Source organism: Pseudopodoces humilis, chromosome 3 (assembly GCF_049639895.1).
Source record: "Pseudopodoces humilis isolate 2021_Gansu_Grassland_sample_001 chromosome 3, ASM4963989v1, whole genome shotgun sequence".
NCBI classification, from domain to species: Eukaryota; Metazoa; Chordata; class Aves; order Passeriformes; family Paridae; genus Pseudopodoces; species Pseudopodoces humilis.
The window spans coordinates 38,574,140-38,596,077 of NC_142202.1; the positions used below are offsets into that span (position 1 = coordinate 38,574,140).

Sequence of the window (21,938 nt, forward strand, 5' to 3'; positions counted from 1 at the left end):
CCTTTACAGGGTCAGCGTCAGGCAGTGAGGCCATGGCACGGGGCTTTCCTGGAAGAGCTCTGATGGCACCAGGCACAGGTGGCAGATTTACAGGCAGACACAAATCACTGTGAATGCGGGTCACTGAAAAGGACAGCACAACCACCCGAGCTGGGACAGCCTATCCTTGGAGCAGGTACAGCCGGTGGGGTGGGGAATTTCTTCCATGTAGCACATCCAGCCACAGGAGACTATGCAGGGGATGCCACAGAAGTTGTAAGGGCTGCAGAGCTGGAATATGATCCCCACAAGCTTCTGAAGAAGAGCACAGATCTCTGCGAGTAGGTACAGGCCTCCCACTTCCCACACCTCTCTTCCCAGCAGCTTCCAGCAGCACCAGTGGTTGTTCTATTATGGGCTGCTTCTGGAAATGAGGCTGGCAGAGAACAGCATCTGGTCGAGCAAAGGGGAAGAGAGACGACCAGAGAGCAGAAGTCCTGAGGGTAATGGGATTTACCTGTTTTTCTACCTGGGTAATGGTTATCCTGTGAAGACTGATGCATTCATGTATTTATTCAGTGAGAGGGAAGAGACTGCCAGTGGCAGTGGCATGTCCAGGCTGCTCCTGTGGGGCAGCCCTGCTCCAGCCAGCTGTGATGTGCCCCTGCCTCGTGCTTCCCTTCCCTAGGTTACAGCTAGGTGCAGAAGCTGTGGCCTAAAGGGGCAGGACATGGCATGGACACCCGCAGGGAAAAAGTCTAGGGAAGCTGATTTGGGAGAAGACAGTGAGAGCACTGAGGAGCCTTCCTGCCACCACGAACAGGCTACAGGTGAACGATGGTGTGCAATGTAAGAGCTGCAGGTCTGCAGCAGTTGTTTAATCATTGTGGAGACATTGCCAGGTGAGATTTACTTCATTCCTTGCAACCAAGGGCTTATTTTTGTTTGACCTGCCCCAGCTAACTTCACCTCCAGATGTATCTGATCCATGTGGGTTTGAGAGCCCACACAAAAGGGCTGTCTGTGCTTCTCTCCTGTCTGTCACTGCATCTGTTTCCCAGCATTCCCAAGACTTCCCATCCTAATTTACTTCCCTTGCCCCTTTTTGCTGCTGCTTTGCACCATGTTGGTTTTCAGGATCCTGTTTGTCCTCTCCCTTGCTCCAGCATGTTCCCTGCCTGTAGCTGCTGGTTTTCTCTCCAACATGTAACTTGGTTACTCTCAAGCTGAAGAAGTAGTGGACTATTTTTGGAGTAATATCACATGTTCCACAGCACTGGGTGAAGCTTATACTTTCTGCTGGAGCAATGTTGAGAAGAAAATTCCTCTTGATGTGAACCAAATGTAGTTTTTGAACATGTGTTTGGCACAAAGTACAGGCAGTAACTTCCTACAAGAATAAGCTGAACTAAGGAGAAGAACAAGTTGAACCTTATTATTTTTTTTAAGCTCCCTTGGCTGAGTTGCTGCCTTTGAACAAGGGTGGTCAGGTCCCAAGGTGTGGGACACAGCTATGTATGCATGCAGACACAGGTATGTAGGCAGAGCTGTGAAGCATGTCATGAATAGTCAAAGGACAGTGTTATGGCTGGAGTTATGTGGACCAAGGTCAGCATATAACTGAGGCAGAAGGCTGCAAATAAAGCAACAGGGTTGTTCAGTTCTTCACGTGGCTAATGAAGCATCACTTGATAATGCTGATTGTCACTGCCAAACACAAATTTAAGCACAGCTCCTGTTCCCACCCTGCAGCATTTATCATGCTGGTCACCTTCAAAATGGACTCACTTCTGCAAAGCCTGCAGACGTGATTTAAAGATTAGCCAAGGGCCATGCTGAGGACAAAAGAAGCTATCACCTCAGATCACTCCCCACCCCTTCTGTGGACGACATGCAACAATTTTTGACTGAACTCTGTTTGAAAGCCAGAGAAGAGAAAGAATACAGCTACCTAACACATGTGCAGCTACACCAGTAGAGCTGCCTTGACATCATGCTGCTTGTTACTGAAAGTTTTACCAAATATGATATTTTAGTCTAATTGCCTCTATAAAGCAAGCACACAGGTGTGGCAAGAGGAAGAAAAATTATATTGAGACCTGGCAGTATGGCAGGGTGGTCTGGAAGACAAATCCTCTAGAGGGGGAACAATTCAGGAAAGCTTAACTATAAATGAAGAAATGAGAAACTGTGGGCTAGCCAGAAAGTCTCCAGGAAAAATTAGAGGGCTATGTCATCACCAACTGTATGAAGTTTAGCAAAGATAAGTGATGGATTCTGCATCTGGGATGGGGCAAACTTGGATGCATGCACAGAATGGGAAAAGCGAGTCTGGAGAGAGCGGTGCTGCGGAAAGAGACCTGGGAGTCCTGGTCACTGGCAAGTTGAACCTGAGCCAGCAGTGCCCTGCCAGCCAGGAGGGAAAACCCTGTCCTGGGGGGCATCAGGCACAGCATGGCCAGCTGGGCAAGGGAGGGGATTGTCCTGCTCTGCTCTGAGCTGGGGCAGCCTCACCTCCAGTGCTGGGGACAGTTCTGGGTGACACAACGTAAAGAGGACATAAAGCTCTTACAGAGTGTCCAAACAAGGACAAGGAGGATGGTGAAGGGCCTTGAGGAGAAGACATGCGAGGAGCAGCTGAGATCACTTGGTCTGTTCAACCTGGAGGAGACTGAGGGGAGACCTCACTGCAGTCACAACTTCCTCATGAGGGGAAGAGGAGCAGCAGGCACTGATCTCTTCTCTCTGGTGCCCAGTGACAGGACCTGAGGGAATGGCCTGAAGTTGTGTCAGGGGAAGTTTAGGCTGTATATTAGGAAAAGGTTCTTCACCCAAAGGGTGGGTGGGCACTGGAGCAGCTCCCCAGGGAAGAGGTCACAGCACCTGCCAGAGCCTGCCAGAGCTCAAGAAGTGTTTCAACAACACCACTAGGTATGTGGTGGCATTTTTGGGGTTGTCCTGTGCAGGGCCAGAAGTTGCACTTTGATAATCCTTGTGAGTAACTTCCAACTCAGGGTATTCTATGATTCAAGGAAAAGTCTTCCAAAGAATCTGAATGATTTTGGGACATTGGTCTAACTGCAGACTAAGACACAGGTAGAGCTGCAACCCCAAGCTACTATTCTTAAGCAGTAAAAACCAAGGAATTATCGGCTTTGCGGTACCCAGGCAACCACCCAGCACCTGACTGCTGTCAGCTTCCCTACATGCAAGATCGTTGCCTTTTCACAAAAACCTCTTCTGGGGCTTCTCATTTTTTCCTGACTCTCAAGCGGAACTTGGTTGTCTGATCTGTGTGGTAGCTTTCAAATGTTTTGGAACAGAGGTGTAAGTGAAATGCCAAATATTTAGCAGATCTCTCTATGGAGATGGCTGGACTTGACACCTCTTGCAGAGCTCTGGGAAAGGGGAGGAACAGCCCCAGTACAGATGGGCAGGCAGCTCCTCCAGGACTGGAAATAGGGAAAATCACAGAATGGCATTTCAGTTGCAAGAAAAAATGAAGTATGTTTTATTTTTTTAAATCTAATGTGGTTAGTTTCCTTCTTCTGCCGCACAAGAATGATATTTCAAAAGCACATGGAGCTAACGTGTGGACACCCATTAAACTGGTAGAAATAATTTCTACACTTTCGTAGGGCAAAGTAAAGCACGACTGCTGCTTTGAAAGAAGAGCTGGTTGAAGATTGCACCCATCACCCATCCTGCACTAAGTTTTAGGGGGATTTTTTTCCTTGCTAGACCAAATACTGGTTTTGAAGTCTTTTTTAGGAGAGAGATGCACATTGTCCAAGTCAAGCTTATTTTGATTTGCACTTTTTTCTCTACAGTTGCAACAGAGGAAACATCATCTGATTATTAGGCCCCATGCATATCTTTCAGCTCTGACAAGGGAGTGGATACAGGTGATCTGCTCCCTTCCATCCCCCTCCCCCCATACAAAATTTAATCAGAAATAATCTGTGATTTCTAGTGCAGCCAGAAAAGATCAGATGAGGGAAAAGCATTCCCTTCACTGAAAATTTCGGTAACTTCTATTCAGCCAGTAAAAAAAAAGTGATTCCAGCTCTAGATTTCCAGGAAATGACCAAATCTGGTAGGTGGTATTTCAAGTATATTTTAGGGTTTGCCTATTTTTAAAACCCCTGTATAATATTTATTATGTACATGCTTCATAATCCCATAGTAAATAACCATAAATTCCCCATTTCACAAAATTAACAGCCCACGTGCTCACTTTCACACAGGAAAATTGATCAAGGTGCAGCCTGAGGAGTTTAGAAAGGTCATTTTCAAGACTAGAGAGAGGCTGAAAATGTTGCTGCTAATCGAAGAAGGGATATTTAATATCTTTTTGACAAGAAATGCAAATAACATTAGTTCCACTACCGTCCCTCTGGCCTGAGGAGTGTTGTTAAGACAGTTCTTGTACTTAATATAACTATTATCCACTGCAGTGTCCTCTGTTGTCCTGGCTGGGTTGTGCAGTGTTTAGTGGGGCACAGTTCCCACTAGTGCTGGGGAATCACATCACCACTGCAGGTGTTGCCTTTTTTGCACTCGTGCTTCTTTCCTGGGAAGCCAGATGTAGTGACAGCAGGCACGAGTTCCACCTTCTCCTTGCTCCACCCTGTATTTTTGAGCAAGCCCACGTTGCCTGCAGTCTCTGGATATATCTCCCTTCCTGCTGTTCTGTAAAATGAAGAGACATCCCAGTCTCCTTCCTCTGAATGCTTAAAGACCTGGGAGCTCAGCGCTGCTGGTAGGATTTCAAAACCCAACCCAGGCTCAAGTGCCAGATTTGGGCTAAACAGCTGCTATGTACTATCAGATCTACACATGACAATGATTTGTGCAGCCCATTGCTGAGCCAGTTAGAGCCATTTGTTTAAAAAATAAAGAGACAGATAAATTCAACTCTTCCCCTTCTCCTAGCAAGCTGATATCTTGTGCCTATCTTAAAAATGGCTTGCTCCAGAATGCATTAGAGCTAAATTATCATTTATGTTTGTCACAGGGATTGCTAATGTGTAATGAGATTTTAGAGTTAATGTTTTGTACAAAGCACTTAGCGGGGCTGGGATGAAATTGGTTCAGGATTCTGATGTGGTGTTTTAATTAAAGATATTTTCCAATCAGGACCAAGCAAACGACTTGTCAGAAGATTTTGTACCCATCAGCCAATATACCAGTGCAATGTTGGTCTCGCTTTCTGCTTTTGGATTTTCTTCAGGGAATTAGAGGAGAGAGCCTCTCCAAATCTCATGCAGAAGAGCCTTTCTTAGCTGCAACCTTTATAGGTGAAGAAATATGTATTTGAATCTCTGAAATCTTTCACCTGGGTGTCAGTGGTCTGGTTCATTGCAGTGTGACACCAGCCTTAGGCTGCCTTGATTTTGTTGAACTGTAGCTGTAGGCTGGTGCAATGCACTCACACAGACTGATAGCAATGGGAAGCCAGTGCTGTGGGGTGAATCCTGAGGTTTTGTCTGCTGTAGAAGCATCTGGAGTGCTGACTGCAGTTCCTCATCTCTCTCCTTCTCTGCTGTTGGGCACGGTAGCCAGGGAAGAGGCAGGAAAATGGGTAATGCAGATCCAAAAAAAGAAGAGGAAGGATTTCCAAAAACTGTGCCTGGTAAAACCAGCATAATAATGACTGTGATGTCTCTGGCTTAAGCAGGCTTCAGAAGTATGATTCAATACAATGATCAAATGTGTGTTAGTGGGCATAACTTTTATTAATTTCTGGATAATAAAGGTCATTATTACCAAATTAACAGATGATTTTTTTTCTTAGCTACCTTTGGTCCATGCAGGGGGCTTCAACCACCATCAGGTTTTAGGCTGGGATATCTGCTTGAAACAAAGTCACAAAATAATAACCAGACACAAAGTGCAGCTCTCAGGGCTGGTGTCGGACACAGGCAATGCAAACCTCTGGCAGAAAACCAGCTGCCATCAGCAGCATTTGCTTTACCCATCCTCCAGCCATGAGAAACTCATCTGGGTAGAGCTGTGGAGGGAGGCTGAGGGGATGCAGGGAAGAGGCTCCTGCTGGGAAGGGGTAAGAGGGAGGAATTTCCCTATTCAGTGCTCCTCACTGTTAAACTTTCTTCCTTTCTCTTCCATCTCAACAGCTGTGACGAAGATTCCCCTTTTCCCGCACTCCCTGTTTTTTGCCCCACTCCCCCCTCCACAGGGGTGAGGAAGGACCCTGGCCCCACAGCCTGGGGCTGCTCCTCTGGAGGCTGTGTCAGCTCCATGGATACAGGAGAGCCCTGCTGGAGACCCACCCTGTGGGGGTGTGCAGCTGTGACACCACAGCATCATTAACTTGGATAATAGGACTGAGCCACAGCAAACCACCCTGGATTTGCATAGCTCCATGCCGTGTTTGTTTTTGCAGCGTTTCCGACATAAACCCCTTTAGAGCTGTATAGCTGAGAAACTTTTGGTAGTATGCATTGCATCCTGCTTGCTATGATAATAGGAAAAAACCCTTCTTTATACGCTCATGATTTCAAGTACATTTGGTTGGTCGGTTTGTTTGCTTGTTTTTCTAAGAAGAGCAAGGAGAAAGCTTTCATTTTATAGACAGCTCTGATGTTTTAGCATATAAATGGATGAGGTTTTTTGTATTTTTTCTTTTTCAGGTTTGCCCATCTACAGGTTCCATGACTATTTGGAAACAGATGAGCAGTAAGTAGGGATTTCAGTCCCAAAAGCAAATAGTAACATAATCTGTTCATTAGGTGAATTCTTTAGCTGACTATGGAAATTCGCCTGAGTGGTGTAAAAGGGTGCTATTGACTAGATAGAGTGATGACAGTGAATTTTGCGGAAAAAAATCTCATATCTTTACCTCTACTGCACGTACATGAATATGTTGGATATTCTAACACTTTATTGTTACATTTTTTATTATAACATTTTCTTTGCGTAAGCCTTACATCACAGGATGGCAGAAGATTACAAAGACAGGAGACCAAGCTGCATACTTGGGTCAGCCCCTCCTCAGTGAATTAGCATCCTGCTCCATAAGACATAATACACACTGCAGCTTCACTCTGCACCTCTTGGCCAGCTGTGTGGGTGCTTTATCCCCGAGAACACTGACACCCACTTAATGAGTGCTGTTGACCTTTTCAGACACAGCAAGGTACAAGCATGTATGGGGCATCTTTTCCTGCCAGCCCCAAAGGCATGAGTCAGATCTCCCTGTCTCGTAAATTATAAGACTAGATGAAAAAAATGGTAGTGAAAACACCAAATAAATGTGTTGGTGTCCTTCTCTGCCATGAATTTTATTGTGTCTATGGATCTGAGCCCTCAGAGGTCACTCAGGTTAAATTTTAAGTCTTTTGTTCTCTATAAGTGATAGAAAATTCTGCTGATTCATTCAATTACAGGACTGAGTTACAGACACTGGGGAATTACGGTGAACTCTCTAGGAGAGGCACCTTTGTGGTGAACCGTCTGTTGCAAATCTCTGCCAACATGTGCTCAACTTTATGAATTAAATTCTGTAAAATGTGTTAGGAGATACAGAGAGCTGGACTCATGTCCACAGGATCCACAAGCTTCTGAGTTTCCTGCTCACTGCTGCCAAGACACTGAACCACTTCATAGGTGTAAGTCCCTGTTGTCAGAGATCCCCTATCCAGATTTGTGGGGTAGAGAGGGAGAGGAGTTCTGTGTTGGTGGAGAGCAAGGATAATGAGCCATGAAGGGTCTCCCCATTCTTCTTAGCATCTGGGAAGAAAGAGAATCTCTGTAGGAACCTACAGAGGTTTGGACTACTCCAAAGGAAAGGCTGAGGTAGTATTTACAGGATTGTTTTGGTAATGCATGAGAAAGACCCATGCCTCCTTTACTTCAGAAAAAGAGTGAGTTTTCTGGCAAAAAGCCCAGATTTTAGCACCAGGCAATGGCACCATCAGGTGCACTGTAGTGTTGAGCAACAGAGCAGGGGCTTAGGCACATCTCTGTGTTGCAAGCACTTCCTTCACCATGGCTTTAGGCTCCAGCACTACCATAACAGATTGAAGTCTTCTGCAGCAGTCCCAGCACTCGGCTGATCAGGCTGGGTGTTTTTGGGAGGAACAATTTCACAGCAACGTGTGGCTGGTGTGTGTCTTATTTTACAGTCATGCTTTCATCCAGCCTCTGTTACTGGAAGGTCAGTTCTCCTCTCCTCCTGCTGTCTGCTCCTGAGAGACCTGTCCCTGCCAACACCCTGCCAACACGCCTTTGACACAGCTGGTAGCCCTGGTGTGAGTGAGGCACCAGCAGAAGCAGGGAGGTGAGGTAAAGCAGCGTGTGTAGAGATGCTCAGGAGCACCTCTGAGTGCTCTGAGCATGGCCTCCCACTATCTTCAGTGGTGTGTCCCCATACTTCCTGTGGTGTTGAAGCAGGAGAGGTTGAGAGGATGTATCAGGGACAGCTGAATGCAGGGATTGTCCTTCCCTGGCAGAGGAGAGGCTGAACATGAGGATGCACTCCAGTCACATGTGTGCACATGAACCTTGAGCTGACTCCTGAGGAGGTGATTTCAGAGTACAGCTTAAGGTGGGATATTAGGCACTTACTAAGTCTGAAATATGGATTAAATTTTCATTGAGAACCTGCTGCATACTCAGGACTACTTGAAATCAGGCCATTTTTTAAGCTGTGGGGTAGCCAGTATAATCCACATTGCTGAGTCGTGGCTCCGCTGGAACCGTTCAGGCTGGGAAGTTTGATCATGTGCCCTCTTTTGAGCTCCCATACCTCATGATCCCTCTGTTCCCAAGGGCTTGTGTCTATTTTGACTTAATATTCAGAGTATTCATTTGCTGCTCACTCCTATAAAGTGATGTTTTTCTCTCCTCTGCACTGTTTTTTTTGATCCAAAAGGCTTTGGTAGCCTGACTTTGAGATGTCTCTCTTTCCTCTGCAGAGACAGGGCCTTTGGACCCTCCAGGTGTCTGGCCTTGAATCCTGCCACATGTTGGGGTGTCAGTGCTGTTCTGGAGGCTGCTGCCATCAATTCCTCCATGTCTCAGTGCACTTTTGGCTGTGCCCTCTGGCAGCCTTCACTTGGTGCCTTGACACCACAGTTTTGATACTGAAAGTGGTGTTATCTGAAAGCACCACTTTCATTCTTCTCTCACTCATACAAAACTTATTTTATAAAGTGGTGCATTTTCCAAGCCTCTGTAGAAGGACTTATCTTGCTCCAGCCATGGATTCTCGGGAAGAAGATGCCAGTGGGATGCCCTGGTTCAGCAGCTGCTTGTGCCAGTGTGCCTGTTTAGCAAGTTCAGATGGAAAATGCTGTTGTTTTCCTCTCATTGATCACTGTCCAAAGCATCTGAGACTCCAACAGGACAGCCAGAAGAGAGAAAAGCTTCTGTTCCCACAGCAATGTTACTTTCTACCACATCTCAATTTGTTTAAAATTGACCATGCTGTACTTAGGCTTGGCACAGTAGCTGTGTTGGCCCCTCATGACAGGTCTGTTTTGGCACAGGGAGGGCTGCAGGGACCTGCAGCAAGCAGTTGAGCTCAGGTGTGGAGGGACACAGATTTCTCCAAGCCGAGAGGTTTGTTCATCTTTAAATTATGCCCTTTTTTCCTTTTCTGTCTTTTGTTGTTGCTGGTGCAGGTGACTGGAGTATGCTGTGCAGTTCTTCTGTTTCAAGCAAAGACATCTGTAACTGTCCGTATCTAGCAGCCCTGTCCCTCTGCCATTTTTATTTTGTTGTTTTAACACTTTTACAAGTGGTTTCCCTCTTAAATTTCCAGTGAAATTAATAATATCAACTGAGCTTGTAAATCTTTCCCTCTGAAGAGGGAGGAAGATACTATAGACAGGAGAATGCTGTAGGAGGGGCTGAGGAAGACACAGTTGCAATTATGATGAACAAGTACAGCAACTTCCCTCTGTTCCTCTTTTCCTCCCCCAGCAAGGTGCTCCTCTGCTGCCCACGTAGGATTTCTGCTCCCTAATGTGGTTTCCTTCCACACTCTGCTCCTTCCAAAAGCAGTTGAACCCATAATGGGGTGTGATCCACAGCTTGAGGGCCCCCATCAGTCCCCTGGCACCTCATCAATCCAGGGTCTCATTGCTGCTTTACTTTATTTCACTGTCTACCCAGGTAAGGTTCCTTGGCTGGTTTTGCCACACTCAAGCATTCCTGGCAGGAGTCATGCCATGGTGTCACTTGCTCCACCATCACTTCAGCTGCCATCAGTTGAAGGGGGCATTGCTGCCATCCAGGTCCCTCCCCTGTCAGTCACAGCCCTGCATGCTGGAGACAGGTGGTGCTCCTCTGGAGACCTTCTGGACCCCAACCCTGTGCTGGGATCACCACCACATCTCTGAGATGCTAGGGGCAGAGAGGTGGCAGGGTCGGCCCCCCTGCTGCTGCTGGCTTCTGTGTAGGAAACAATCACCTCCTGTGGGACACCTGCCCATGGGTGCTGCCTCTGAAACCTGTGCCGGCATCTGCCACTGCCCTGACAGGCCCCTTCCTTCCTTCCTTCCTTCTCTTCTTCCCTCCCTCATGATGTCTGCGGACAGAAGCACTGAACAGAAGGATGTGCTGGCACAGCTAGAGCACACTTCCAGGAGGCTCCTTAAATTGCTGTTTTGGTCACGATCATTCCCCAGAAACCTTCTCTTTGTTTAAAGGCCGCTAAACTTTGCTAAGTAATTGCAGCAGGGGCCTTGCCTTTCCTTGCTGCCCATCAATAAGTGGCTTTTCTTCTCTCTGCTCGCCCTGGGCTCACTGCTGAGCACTCACCGTGTGGGATGCCATAGAGGGCTGTACCATAGCCCCCTGTCCCTGCTGACCTCCTCCTTCAGCCCTCTGTGCTTGCCCTGGCACTGGCTTTTCTTACAGGAGATGTAGGGATTTTTTTCTGGATTGCAAAGCTTCTTCTTTTGAAAACCCGTGAGTTCCTGACTGCTCACGTGGCAGGGCCCAACCTGGCTGTGCAGCCAGGAGTGGTTTATTATGAGAAATGGTCTGTCTGCTGCTGCAGGCTCGCAGCAGCATAAATGTGTTGTCTGCAGAAACAACAGAGGAGTGGGGAGAGGCAGGGAGAGATTAGCTGTGAGTGGGAGGGTGAAGATATGGGGAGTGGAGGTCACAGGAAGTGTGGGTTTGGAAACAAGACCAGAATGTAATGCCAATTGCCTTGTGGTTTTTTTTAAGTAAAAAGGCAGATATCACCGGCAGGTTTTAACATTGGCAGGTGTCCAGGAACTCTTTCCAGTATTATTAACTTATCTGTATCAGTTCTGCTGCCCACCTCCTGTCAGCACTGCTCATGGGGCCATTGGGAGAGTACTGCAGTGGTGTTGGGTCACTTGCTTCTCAGCCATCACATCACAAAAAGAGGTTGCTATTTTTTGAGACTGAGAGTAAATTGGAGAAAAATCAGTGGGTCCATGTCTGACTGCTGACCAAATCAAAGTCTCACTTCAGAGTGGGAAGCATCAAAGAGGGTTTCAAGTACTGAATATTTGTCACTGACTTTGCAAGCTCCATTGCTTTTACCCCTAATCTTCCTCACTTGCTCATGCTGTGCATGCAGAGGCAGGGAAGGATGATAATGGACTTGCAGTTGTACTTGCTGTTCCCATAACAAATGGCAGGATCTTCACATAAATTGTTTGAACATGTAACACTGCTCTTATTTCTTAACGATAAGGGCTTAGGAGCTGCCCTTTTCCAAAATGAAAGAAATGAACCAAACGTTATCTCTTTGTTTTAAAAAATGATCCCTGCAACTACAACAACAGAAAGCCATTATGATGAACCGTAAAGGTCTTGCAAGCTTTTACAGGAGAGATTTTCTGCTCTCCCGGTCTGGCTTCACTCCCATTCCCTCTTCCTATTCCCAACCCACATGGTTCAAGCTTTCTAGGGCAGTTTAAGCTCCTAGATACTGCTGAGCTGAACGAGGACATGTCAGAGGTCAGACCTGGGGGGAGAAGTATTTCCTCTGGATACTGTTCCTAAAACCAAGTTCTCTAGATCTTGCTCTGGTCCCAGGTGCATCCATAATCAATTATATATCTATACACATTGTTTACTCAGGTTTCTTGTTTATCATGAAATATTTGCTTCAAGGCTCTGCATCTGTTGTTAAGTCAAATAGCAGTGTCTATTGCTTATGCCAAGTTAAAAAATGTCTCCATAACTTTCCAGTACTATGGCACAGATCTACCAGGTAGCTGGTGTTAGACCTCTGGCAAGCCATGGTGAGCTGCTTGCTGACTCTGTCCTGGACCAGTGGACAGATTAGGGGTGAGTTTAAACTTGAAAATTTCTGAGTTTAAAGAAATAACCCCCTCCTTTATCTTGCATGTAATAGAGCTATGTTTCTGGGGGTAGTGGGGAGAAATGAAAAAATTTACTTTGAGCAGCATATACAGAGACACCCATGTATGCACATGCACATTAGAGTTTGCACTGATGAGTGAGGTAAAAAACCATGATGATGTGAAGTCTCTTTGTGATAGTTTCATGATCTCTGGAACAGGAAGCTTAGAAATTTAACCCTTTTGATTTCTGCAGAGCCCTCCTAGTTTAAACATGCTTATGTAGGCTAATGCACACACCCATTAACTCTCCCACTGTCAGCTGCTGTTAGTGTAGCTGCTTAGCGCCCTGCTGGGAGAGAGATGGATGGAGTCCTCCAGACGCCTTCTCGCTGCTGTTTCTTTTAGATCAGTCCCAGGGGATGCAGATCCTCTATGGCTCTCCTTGAGCTGTGTGTGGCCAAGCAAAGCAGTCCATACACATGCTCTCTCACATTAGGTTTCCTATTTAACAACACCCCAGGCTATTCTTAGGTATGTTAAGTGGAAATAGCATTTTGTCCGAAGTGGATAAGCATAACTGCTTCCCAGGTGGAGAAAAAAGAGCCACTGAGGACTTCAGAGATATGGGCTGAGCCAGCTGCAAAAGCGTGAATTAGCTCCCCAGCTGTAAGAGCTGCCAGTCAGCCTTGTGCCTAATCCACAGGCTGAAACCTGTAGTCAGCATGGGTAGGTGCTGGGAGCGGAGGGGGAGGCAAAGGAAAAAGAGAGAGGGTGATACATGAATGATAAAAATGAGACATATAAAGGCAAAATCCTCATCTGTCTGCAGAGGCCTTATGAACTGAAAAGCTGGTGATAAGAGTGATTTCCTTTCATGCATTCTGTGTCATGTATTTAGCATGACTGTTCCTCAGTAATGTGCTCCCCTGCACAAGGCTGTAAGGAGATGGTCAGCATCAGTTTGCTGCATGTAGTAGAAGGCAGGTGGATTTGCTTAGCTCTATGGGTGGCAAAGAATTAGGAGCATTTTTTCTTGTCCAGGCAGGAGTTAACTGTCTTAATGTCTTTTTCACTGTCTTCCCTTGGATGCATCACAAAATCAGTCTGTGCAAGGAGAAGCCAGGGGAGGAGAGGGGAGGGAGAGACATCTAGAGCCAGTGCAGATGGGAGGCATGGCTGAGTGATGAAGAGTGAAAGATGCTAACCAGGCTCAGGCCACACACAGAGGGCTGGCTGCCCTTCCTGACCCTCCCTAACCGTGGAGAAAGACCTTGAAGGGCTGTGGCTGGAAGGGAGCACGCTCTTTTCTGCTCACATCCGCATGTGAGTACCGTGACACTGTGGGGTCAGTGTCATCTTCCAGAAGAAATCCCATATTGGCAAGGAAGAGAAATGGGTCTTCTTCGTCCCCATACAGAGCGGTATGTCCCATACATGATGGGAGTGCTGTTCTCACAACTGGGCTGGACCGTTGGGTGGAAAGTCTTCCAGCTGCTGGACACCTGCTGCTGGAACAGCTCCACCTCCACTGCTTCAGAAACCAGCCTGTCTTGGAGGCAGAACCCGTGGGTGGAGACAGGAGGAAGTATATCCAAATCCTAAGTAACTTCTGCTTTCCTGAGGTGTTGCTGCTTTATACAATTAATTTCTGATCTCTTGTTGACAATTACCCTAAATCACAATGAATAGTGAGCTGGCTGCACTGCAGGGGCGTGGGGTACAGCCAAGGGTGTTTTGGCAGTGGATGGAGGGGAGGAAGGGAGAGAGCTGCTGCATTCTGATCCAGACCTCATTGCTGCTGCCTAACCTGGGTCTGTAGCAGGGAGAGAGGAGAGCAGAGCTGCTCACCAGTTCCAGTTTCCAGGGTCTCAGTGCAGTCCTTCCCTCTACCCAGCTTCTACACAGCCCAGGAGAATGCCAAAGCGTGGGGCATCCACCTGTGCTGGCCAGAGTAGGCAAAGTGGCTTCTCAGGTGCTCAGAGTGGATTTGAACTCCCCCAAGGACCTGCGTCAGGGTGGAAGGTTTGACTGTACTTCTCTGGCCCTGGGGTGATGCTGGGCTGCTGTGTCTGATTTTCACACACACAGCCTTGGCTGTGTCTTGGGGCTGGCTGGCTTTGGCAGCCGGGTACCACAGGGATGAGAGAAGAGCAGGGGGTCTGCCCCTGGCTCTCTCTCACCTGTGCTGGCTCACAGGGCTCTGTGCTGATGTCTGTCAGAAGCCTGCTGTTGTTTAGGAGAGAAGTCATCATCCTCACACACCCACAGCTCCCCTGTATTTGTCCAACCACCTCTTCCCCAGGCTGGGGAAAGCAACGACTGGACAAATGTGCCTGCTGGACAAATGCCATTGACCTGTGGCATCTCAAATCTTGGGCTGTGCTCCGTGGGGAGAGAAGTTCCATGCTGTCCTATTTAGGCACGTTATATTGCTTAATTGGAGTTGCTAGGGATTGCATACATCGATCAGTGGAGCACAAAGTGACATGACAACAGCTGTCATGTACCTCTGATTTTCCCTCTCCTCCCTGAAAGAAGTCTGGACAGAAGACCACATGTGCTTGTTGGCCCACAGAAAAGCACACGTAGATGTGTGTTTGTGTGCCCTTGTGGCACATCCTTAGAGGAGACACAGCTGGAGCCGTGCCCTTTGTGGGCAGCAGGAAAAGGGGCAAACCTGCAGCAGCCTCTCTCTACAGGCTGAGCTCTGGCTCTGAGGCAGCTCTGACCCCATCTCGTGCCCCTGTGCTCTGAAGCCAGTGAGCACAAACACGGGGGTGGGAGGACAGTCCAGCTTTTATTTGTTTTGAACGGTGGATTTTGCTGTTTTCTGAGCTCAGGAATGCCTCCTGCTCCTCCGCCTCCTCTAGTGCAGCTGCACCTCTCTGTCCCAGCCCCAGCTGCCACAGCTTAGTTTTGCCTCCAAACACATTCTTTTGGGTGCAGTGCCTCTGTGCTCTCAGATGGAGATTGGCTTCTAGCTGTCTCTGCCTGCATGGCATCTGCTTCCCTCTGCCTTTTTAATCCTCTGCATTTTCCATAACCTAACATAAATGAGTAACAAATCTGGGATGCACTGCTCCAGCCAAGGGGACAGATTTGGGGCTGTGGCATTTTACACCTACTGTGATTTCTGCAGCAGTCCCTCTTTCTTTTCCTTTTCTCTTTTTTTTTCAATACACATCAGACTTGTGAGAAATATATTCTTATGTCAGTAATGTTCAAAGGCGAAAAGAAAAGCTGCCAGAAGAGAGCTTTAAAACTCTGACATATTATCATTCAGAGAAGAATTTTCAGTACAATTATTCTGGAATTTTTCCAATAAATAAATTGTACAGACTTTTAAGGGAGAGCTTTTAGGTTAATGGAAATATTACTTAAATTAAAATACATCCCATTCAGCCATCAATTCCGCTGTCATTGCAGCATGTGTTTAATGTTAATGACGTGCACAAGTAAAAAGGAAGAAACTGATTTGTTTTATTGTATCCAAAGCTGAGTATGATCTGTTGTGGAAAGTTAAACACAAGCCAGAGGGGGCGCAAGGCAGCATCAACAGAGGCATGGTTAAAATGTACTTGCAAAAGGTATATTGCACAGTGCTGTGCATGGGAATGCTCAGAAACACGTTTGGTCTTGTATTTTCAAGGAATTAATTTTTACTTTCTATTTTTTTCTCTTGGCAGCTTTATGAGGAGGCCTTCTACAGCTTACAGGCTCTGTCCCTTTTTTGGAGCCTCACACAGGGGAGAGTGGATCCCAGATTCCAGCTGGGGCAGGTCCCAAGTTCACTCCCGCTCCAAGGAAACGGTGGGCAGCTTGGAGGGGAGCTGCCAAATTCAAATGATGTCTTGAACTCTGTAGTTCCCAGATGAGGTCTCACCAGACTAGGTTTCATGCCACCTGCATTAGGCCCTTCTGCTTCCAGCTGAGCTGGTCAAAACGAGAGACAACTTCCTGTGCATTTGGAACCTGTGCTTTCCATTCTGGCAAGGGAACAAGGGACAGGTGAGTGAGCAAAGAAGAAAAGCTAACTGGCTTCTACCTCTTCTGATTTATGATTTATACTGGATTTGGAGGGGAAAGGGCAGCAGAGAAGGTTTCTACATTTTCTAGTGTGTCACTTGACAGCAGGTGACAGGACTCTTGCTTGGATGGATGTGAGCATGGCTACCCAGCCATTGCAGGGGGTTTTGTCTTGACCACCCACTGTGGTGGAGGTGTGTGTCCTCAACTTGGTCACCCAGGTGTCAGGGCTGCTGCCCAGGAGAGAGCAGGTGCAGAAGAAGCCTAGGAAGGAGATCAGCCTCCAGCATCCCTCTTGGAAAGGGTGACTCTTGGTTGCAGGGCCACAGGGAGCAAGAATGGATTAGGCTGGCCCAGGAGAGAGCTGTTACATCACAGCCACTGGTGCTGTGTTGCATCCCCACCCTGAGAGTCCTCAAGCCTGTCTGCCCTTCTGGAATCCAGGTGCAGATATACCAGGGATTTTCTCTGAATCCTGTCTGGAAAGCAGGTGGGCTGCCCAGCCAGGGCACAGAGTTATAAACATAGTGCCCACAAAGTTCTGGCCTGAGGTCTTTAAACAGACTTGAGAAGGGTTTCAAGACAGCATCTACATGAGTCCAACTATAGTGAAGATACTTGATGACTCAGTTCAGGCTTGAGTCTACAGACAGAAGCATTTTCTTCAACAGAATAAGCCAGCAGAGGGATTGAAAGGTGAGAGGGATCATTGCTCATTGATGTCTTTCATACTCATGAGAACATCTGATATCCATGTCGGGATAACTCCAGTAACAGCAGCCTAGGTGATGGCTACTTTCCACCTTTCAGATGACAAACTGGCCACTGTTATCAAGGACACAGTATTGCATCTTCAGAAATACTTCATCCTGTGGAAAAGAGTGAGCAGGTTTATTTAGCTCCAAGGGCAAGTTCTCCTTGCTGCGTTTGTCCTTCACTGAAGGTGTTAGGGCAGGAGAGCCATTTCTAAGTGGAAGGCACCACAAGACCAGGCCTTAGACTTTCCTGAATCTGTGAAGATTTTACATGGAACTTTTTCTCCAAACATTCCAGAATTCTCTGTCCGTTCAGCAATGTGCTGGGAGAAGTACTGGATCTGATCTCATGCCTCTGTGAGGCTTGTGAAATGCTTGTAGCAAAGGCAGAAATTACTCAATTTGAATCTTGAAGTGGCTTTAAGAGAACAGAACTCCCAAGCAATAGCTTGGATCACCAGCATGCAGCATATCCCTGGGTTTCTCGTGCTCACTTCTCAGGCTTTGCAATGCAACATGAACAGTGTTTTTCTTGTGGAGACTGAGAATAACTTCCAGGCCAAGTTCCAAGGTCAATCCATCCATCTGACTTTTTCCATCTATATGAATTTACTGTCTTCAGCACAAACTTGAACAGTACAAATGCATCACTGCTGGAGCATGTTTAAAGAACAGCTTCAGGATCACCGAGCACATGGTTACTTGCACAGAGGCAGGATTCCCAGACATTACAATGCAATTGCTATTTGGGCTTGATTCCCACTGTGGCTTCCCACTCTTTTTTCCTTTTGAGGTTGCTCCTTTGCCACAGAAAAAAAAAAATATTTTTCACCAGTGGCACAAGGTGTGTTTTCCTGGGATTCCCTTGAACATTCCTTGCTCATGACCAATTGAAGAGATGTTAGTGAATCCGACTGTTGCTTGTTGTCACAGCTACTTTTCTGTCCTCCTGGAGTAGGGGTAGGCTTTCACCTCGGGGTACTGTATCTCATGTCAAGTGGGTTTTGTTCCTTTTTTGTCCTTCTCCACATTCACATGAAATTGTTCTTGCTTTCATCTTTCTAGCCTGCTCCTTCCTCTCAGATCCTCTGTCTTGGTTCAAAGGGTCCTTGTGCCAGCAGACTAATGCACACCTGGTGCAACCTAGGGACAATTCACTCCCAGGGAAACAATGGGCAGTTTGTGTATTCTCATCATCACCAGGGGCTTCCTGCAATGGAAAATAGCTTAAGGTTTCTAAAGCTCTCTTCTCCCACAACAAAATAAGCCTGTGGGCAGATGTAAAATCAATGCATCTCTATTTGTTTTGGCCTTGAGCCCACCACTGCCAATATTGTCTTCTTTGGGAAGTAAATTCCTTTGTATTACCCTCTGCTTCCCTGTGCTTGGCCTGTCTGCTTTGCAGAACCCTGTCTACTTAGTGCAGTCCCAGGGTGAAATTAGTGCTTTCCTTCTTAGCAAAGTGTTTTCTTCATATGACACTGCTTCTTTGGTTGTGGTTGCCATTCATCATGCTTGCAGTAAAAGACCTCCTTGGTATTGGTCCATACTGACTGCTTCCCATTTGGGAAAGGGGCGTGGCAATTCTTCTGTCTTTCCTAGGGGCATTCTGAAGAAGCTGTGTTAAATTATCCTAGCCTCTGGTCTGTATTATTAAGTATATGTGATTATTGCCTGTCATCCAGGTAGATTTAGCTAGACAACATAGGCTGTAAGATGGACCGTCTAAAAATGCGACAGCTCATTGTTAACAAATGCTTGGTGGTCACTTTGACCTGAGAGTGGGGGCAGACCTTGTGCTTTCCTGGTTTACCAGGAACACCCATACTGCCTGGGAGCAGGAAAATATCTCCTGGGGGATTCTGCAGTGGTGGGAGGCATACATGCCATGGGGAAAGAGTTTGGACTTCATCCAGTGTATCTATGGAGCAGTCACTTATAATTGTTGCTAATCCAATGAGAGTAGTAAGTAGTTACGGAGTCCTGCATAGATTTATTGATATGAGGTGATACCAACTGGCAGAGATAAAGCAAGAGACAATATTTACCAGAAATAAATGTCAGCATTTATGGAAAAACTAAAGTGTGTGTTCACATCTATTTTGAATGTTTTTGTGACAGATACCTGAGAAGTCTCCATTACGGGCGTATATCTTCCAAGGGATAATAAGTTTTTCTCTTAAGCTAATATTTTAAAGGGATAGATTAAATTAAATGTTCATTTAAAACTATTTTTTTCTTTTAGAAGGTAAATAATATTTTTCACTTACAGTGGTGCAGTCCATCATAATGTTTTTATTTGCATGTGTAATTTGTTTATCTAGTGCTACTTCAAGCTCAGTATTATTAATTTCTGATGAGTAAAGAACAATTTGAGCTCTGGCCCTTTACTTTAAATTATAAATTAAACCCATCAAATAAAATCTTTCCCCCATTAATTCTGACATTAAAAATGCCATGAATAGCCTTGGGGAGAGAGTTCTACCCAATACTCTTAAAATCTCACCTAAATGTTTGCAGTCCACATATTACTGGCCATTTATGTGCCAGAGGCTCTCCTTGTGTTTAACAATTATGAGTTACTCCAGTGAAGACTGTAGTCTTCAAAGTTCTGTTGCAAAAATGCTGACTTGCTTTACATATTCCAAGAGCAGCACTGGTTAAAGGAGAGAAATCTGGGCTGTCCACACTGTTTGTGTGTGGTTGTTACTCAGGGTCAGTGTTTCCCTGTGCAGTCAGGCAGGGATAGATTTTTATTTGCCCAGGTCTATCTCACAGCAACAGAGAAAGACCTTATAAACATGGAAAATCTGACATGATATGGCTAGCAGGGGGAACTATCCAGACTTTTTGAACTTATATATATGCATGCATTTAAAGAATGGAATGAAGCATATCAGAATTGTGAAGCGAAACATTGGGTTATGGATGGATGCTGTTTCCTGACTAAATAAACATTTTTTGTGGTTGGCTTTGTTTTATTTAATCTCTTTATTTTTCACTCTCACTATTCAGTAGGGGGCTTTGGGTTCCTTGGACACTGCAGAGAATCAGTCATTTTCTCCCTGTTGCATTCTCAGCAGAGCACCTTCATCCTTTGTCTGTTCACAGCTGACTGGGTGCACTGAAGTGTTCTTATTCTTTTTGTTTCCTAAAATCTTAGTTGTAGAGAGAAAAATCAAAAAAAGAGTGTCAACTAACTGGGCAGGTCCCTGTAGGGAACTCAAGGACCTTGCTTTTGTTGAAATTGCTTGGAGCTCCATGATGTTAATATTTTCCATCTGATAAGTTAGCCAGACACAAGAGGTCATGGTTAGTTTTTACTGAAATGATAGAAAGTGTTTCTCTGGGGCTTGTTTGGTTTTGTGTTTTGTTTGTTTTAATTCAAATCCTGACCAGAGCCAGAACCAAATGACAGTGTCTGTACCCCGCTTTCTGCCAGCACTAACACAAAATGATAAAATGGCTGTTTTGTTTGTTTCTTTGGGTTTTGGTGCCTTTTTTTTTTTTCTTTCCTGGGCATAAATTCCCAGTTCTTGGGTTTGGTTGTTTTTTGGTTTTTTTTGGTTTTTTTTTTATATTCTCTGCTTCCCTGGAGTATTGCCACTCTGCTGCAGACACAAGGCCATAACCAGATAAGCTCTCCCCTTTTTTACTTGCCTGCACTTAGGGTGGAAGCAGTGAAGAATCCTTCACAAGGGCTGTAAGTGTAGGACAGCAACTGCATCCAAACAGCAAGAGTCTCTGCTCATGAAACAGAGATCATCTTCCCTGTTTCCAATAGCACCTGCCTACCCTGCAAATTAATCTCTGGGAGCCTGAAGATGGGCACCCAGAAAATGAGGTACAGACAGTGGCAGTGTGTGACAAATTTAGATTAGGAGTGATCTTTCACAGCCAGAGTTGGTACTCATTTCTGAACTCATGGGCAGCAAACACTCATTGACATCAGTGGGAGCACAATGGGGGCTCGCCTTGCCCACAGTTACTATATTAAATGACCTGTAACTCAAAAGGTCTTGGATGAAATTTATTATTCTACACCAAACACATCAGTTTACAGTGATGCTTTGCTCAAGACAAGCCCTGAAGAAGTGATAAGATAGTGGAAATCAGGAGGGGGAGAAAGAACAAATTAAATCTAGGTTATTTTATTATTGATTTTTTTAGTCTAAATACCTGTGGATAATTTTGTTCCAGTTGCACAGAAATAATCACTCTTTGCAAAACAAACTTCAGATCCCACTATTTCCAGAATAAACCATGCACCTGGAAGATTTTATCACAGAAACTATGCTCACTGTTGAGTAAAGAGAAATTCCCTCTTATTTCCTATCATTAATACAGGTCCTTAGCTGACCTCTGGAGTTTCCTGGTAGTCTGTTGATGGTGCTAGTCAAGAATATTGCGACTTCTGCTGTCTCCAGGTACATGCCTCAACTGACATGTTTCTGAAATGGCTTCTTCAAACACTGTTCCATTGCTTTTTCAGTTTGAGGATTAAAATGGAAAGTACATTCACTTCTTAATATAGAAAGAAAAATGGAAATTATATATTAAAATATTTAAAGTGGTTAAATTAGCAATCAGCACAAAGTGAGTTTGGTCCATTTTTTAAAAGCAGCCCCCCAATAGCAGCCAAATTACAGGTCATCAGACTCAGATCCACTCTCCCTTCTCATTTTGATGAGATTTTGTGGCTCTTTCATTCATTTATGGTAATGCATCAAATTATGCTTTAAGAAAGTTAGAAATGAAGACAAGAGATGCTGCTTGTTTGAAAGTATTTTGCATAATGCAATGACTTTTAAGTTTGAGTAATGCCAAAGATTGATAATGCAGTCTAGAAGCAAATAAAATG

At 45.6% G+C, this 21,938-nt stretch overlaps 1 long non-coding RNA gene across 1 annotated transcript; it reads left to right on the forward strand.

Annotated features, from left to right (window-relative positions):
- The first annotated feature begins 234 nt into the window (after window positions 1-234).
- On the forward strand, window positions 235-16,292 carry LOC106628372 (uncharacterized). The gene is made up of 3 exons (XR_001331750.2): window positions 235-482; window positions 6,633-6,678; window positions 15,983-16,292. It is a non-coding gene; the product is annotated as an uncharacterized LOC106628372 (long non-coding RNA).
- Window positions 16,293-21,938: the final 5,646 nt, after the last annotated feature.